Here is a 4181-nt window from a genome sequence, read left to right as displayed (position 1 = left end):
GTTTGACCCCAGTACTCTTTCCTGCCATGGCAGGGGGTCGGACTCGATGATCTACTCTGACCCTAGAAACTATGAAACTAAGTACTCAGGTAACTAACTTAGATTGGGCCTTCTATTTTTGGCTCAATGTAAACCACCTGAATGTCTGCACAGATGGGCATTTAGATTGACTTGTTAACCCTAAGTCAATTTAAATGTAACATCTGCACATACCCTATGTTTGTAGGTACAGCACCTTGCACAGTAAAACCCTGCTCTTGGTTGGGCTCTCTAATGTCACTCTAATACAAGTAATAAAAATAGCCTTGAAGTTACTGTTATCAAATCTTCCCTATCTAAAACATCCACATTTAGGCAAAAGGTCTGAAGCTGCAAGCTGCTGAGCATTCTCTACTCAAACCAAAATTGGAGGGTTTGAGAAGTGCCAGAACTTCCTGAATCTGCCCAGTACTTTGGAGGATCAAACTCTAAATAACTAATAACAGATATTTACCTGGTGGAACATAACAACAAATTGGCCAGAAGCCAACATCTGTTTTGAATTTTGAGAGGTTTGGGATTCAAGTCTCCAGAGCTGTTGCTGTAGTTATGGTTCAGGATCAAGTTTAAAAACAGCAGGCTAGGGTATTCTGGTTCTAGGGTCCAATTTTTGAGGTGCTGAAATCCTAGTTTTGAGATTAATGGACATTGAGGGTATGTAGCCCTACACTAAAGGTACACTGCATACCGTAGCATTGGAGCCGCGTTTCTTGTAAGACTGAAATCTTACAGGAAAATCTTTCTGGAAAGGATTCTTATCAAATGACCTCTTGTGATTTTCAATACCTCAAATATGAACCTGAACTCTAGCCCTGGGTCAGCCTCAAACCACAAACCAAGCTTAAACTTAGTCTGGATTCAAACACGGCTGCTTTGCCCATTAAAAACACCCATGAATTCTAAAGAGGAATTTTGGAATTCTCTGTGGTTTGTTACAATTTAAGTGGAACAGAATGTGGGTAAACAAGCATGTAGCAGCTTTTGGTTGCTGGGGGTCAGATTCTGCTAGCTGGACAGGGGCAGATCTAGAATTTGGCCAAGCGGGTGTGGAAACACCAACTCACACTGCACAGGTGGCTGCACCCACATTCCCAGCCTCCTCCCCACCCCGCTCCCCCAATGGTGTTGGCAGACCGTGCTGCAGGAGCCTCTAGGAACTTTCTAAAGTTCCCAGAGCAAGTCAGAAGTCTCCCCTCCCCCAACCTCTGTGCTCAGAGTCATGTCCTTTCCCTTCCCCAGCTCACCATTGTTGCTTTTCCTGCTGTCCCAGGTGTAGGGGAGGCTTCAGCCCATTCCAGCTGGGCTGAGCAGGGGTTGAACTCAGCTGGGACTGACATCAGCAGCAGAAGTGGCAACAAAAATGGTGGGAGGGGAGTTCTCCCACCCTTCCTGTCCCCCGTGAGTAGATGTGGGGAGGGGGAACTCATTCCCCTACCCATCACCACTGCTGCTGACACTGTCCCAGCTGAGTCCAGCCCCCATGCAGCCCTGCTAGAGCAGGCAGGAGCCACTACTAAGTTTCCTCCCAGGACAGCAGGGAAAGCTGCAGTGGCAGGCAAGGGAGGGGACATAACTGAGCATGGAAGAGAAGAGTGGGATTCTCACCTGCTTTAGGGATTTTAACAAAGGTTAAAGCCTTTTAAAAGTTCCCAACATCTTGCCAGTCCAAACGTCTTGCCAGTAGCTGCACCACTGTACCCCCTCTGGATCCACCCCAACCATTGAAATCAATGAAGCTACCTTTAGGATTAGATGCTACTCCAGGTAAGTGAGAATGGCAAAATATGGCCTTTAATTATTGTGTATAGCTTTCTGAAACTGGAGTAAGAGAATTCAAACCATGTGAAAAAGGAAGGCTAAGTAGGGAGCTCTGTTCCAATAGTTGCTAGGCCTGCAAAACCTGATTTTTTTTAAAACCTTAGATAAAAACTGAAGTATTGATCTTTCTGTCTGAGGTTCCAGTATTATGATATGATCCCATCGAGGAGAATCTGTCCTGACCGTATCTGCTTGAATGCATAGGCGACGCATGGGGTGGGGGCATGTGCTCCCCCTAAGATTGGCTGCTGTCGAAGCCACCACTGGCTTCTGCAGGTGGTCACTGGTCACTCCCTCTCCCTCCACTGCCAACACTGTCACCGGCATCTGTGGGCAGTCCCTGCTTGCTGCCTGCCGCTCGCCCCTCCTTCCCCCCCAGCTGACTGTGCCACTTGTGTCTGCGGGTGGTTCCCACTGCTGCCTGCAAACGGTGCCCCCCCAGTCTTGGGAGGCACCAGTCGTTCACACTTGAGTGGTATAAAATATTCAACATGGGTGCAGTCATCCTTTGCTGATGGCCTGCACAAAGCTTTGCCATATACTCAGATCCAATTTAACTTCTCTTTTAAGGACTTAGGAGGTGTATAGCTATTGTGCTGCCTCATTGCTCAGAGATATAGCTCAACCAATGAAATCTGAGTTCCTTGCATCCTAATCAAGGTTTTCACAAAATATGGCAAAAATACCATACTCCACGCATGTGAACACGAAGGAAATAAGTATGGAAACTGAAAAACACTGTGCTATTTTGCTTAGCAACAGCATCAGATATGTGTTTCAGGGAAGTCAGGAAGCATTCAGTGGCTATTTTCCTGGTTTTCTATTACTGCAATCTTTATCCTTACTTTACTGGGACCTGGATCAGAGCATGTTTGCTTGGAAGTGATTTTTTGTTATCAGAGAGGTTAAAGATAATTTGCTAGCAATCCAAGCAGATATCACCTTGAAAAACAGAAACTTTGTGTTTCAGATCAGACTGTCCCATTACAAGTAAAAAAGGAAAAGGGAGAGGGAAATAAAACAGGAAATGAGAAAATGAAAAGGAAACAACAGATGAGACTATTGGATAATTATTTAGGACTGATATGTCTTCATATTTTTTACAGCAAAGGAGTGTAGAGAAGAAACGTTTCCATTCCTGGGTTTGTAGTCTCAAGCATAATGCCATGCCATGCTTAATAATGGCTTGAGAGCCTTGTGAAATATTTACCTGCCAACCTCAGATGATGTGCATCAGTGATTAGGGCAGCATCTGCTAAGCACCAGAAGTCAATTCAGAAAAAAAGTCAGGAAACATAAACTGTATTCAATCAAACAGATAGTTCTCAGCAGCTGTGGCAAGAGAACACAGGCTAAGCTAAGAGTTTGTCTAGAAAAACTGAAGCTCTGACTCTGCAGATAAAGAGACTAAATTGGCAAAACATGCCTTCTCTTGACTCTCAGTGAATTTCACTCCAGGGCAGAGGGCCAAGTCCAGGCCTATGCACCGTTTCAGTTGGAAGCAGCCACAGGAATTAACTAACTTCCATATTGGTTTCACTTGTAACCAATGCTATATAAATCTCTCTGGTGCATAGAAGATAGGAAATGTATAGAAACAGCATGCTGAAAAGCTAGATCAGTTGCAAAACCAAATGCAGCATTTCCACATGGCACTTAGCTACCAAGATGGTAGACACTTTATAAATATATATAGGCACATGCATTTCGGGAGGATGCCTGCCAGCTGTGGGGGAGTACAGAACTGAAATTCCAAATGGTGCCTCACAGACAAGAAGAATATTTCCCAAGGTCCCTTTGCATTTTAAGGCTTCTCTTAAGTGTATGAAATCTCACTAACATTATCATACAGTTGTTAGAAGCCCTGGCAGTAACTGCATTAAATACAAAAATACAATGTTAACATTCTAAAAGCCAACTACAATACAATAGTTTTCTTTCCAGCCAAGTAGCATCACTAATAGAAAAGTGAGGCATGGCTGAAGAGATGATGGCCCAGGCAGGTTTTTAACGGTAACATTAGATTGTGAAATAAAATACAATTGGTAGGAAGAATCTGCATGCGTTTTTCAAGTGGTATTGTTGATGACAAACATTTTGGCTGCACATGCCAAAGTATGTCATTAAGTTTAAATGCAGCCTTTAACTGAGGACCAGCAAATGAACTAGCAACAGAATTAGGGTTGTGCAAAGCTTTGGGTGGTGATTCAGTTCGGAGGAGACTTGGCCCGATTCGGTGGCCAAATCTCTGAATCTGAATTGAATCAGGGGACCAATTAAAAGGTCTGAATCAATTCAAAGCTCTCCAAATCTTCATAATCCCC

At 44.1% G+C, this 4181-nt stretch overlaps 1 long non-coding RNA gene across 1 annotated transcript in view; it reads left to right on the top strand.

Moving 5' to 3' along the window:
* The window catches only part of LOC109305819, an 18593-nt gene that overhangs the window by 13422 nt on the left and 990 nt on the right, over positions 1-4181 (top strand). The window contains exon 2 of the long non-coding RNA XR_002099727.1: positions 573-582. This is a non-coding gene — a long non-coding RNA (uncharacterized LOC109305819). The remainder of the gene's footprint in view (positions 1-572; positions 583-4181) is intronic.

This window comes from Crocodylus porosus, unplaced genomic scaffold (assembly GCF_001723895.1).
Source record: "Crocodylus porosus isolate Cpor-Errol unplaced genomic scaffold, CroPor_comp1, whole genome shotgun sequence".
Taxonomy (NCBI): domain Eukaryota; kingdom Metazoa; phylum Chordata; order Crocodylia; family Crocodylidae; genus Crocodylus; species Crocodylus porosus.
This window is presented reverse-complemented; position numbering and strand designations above follow the sequence as displayed.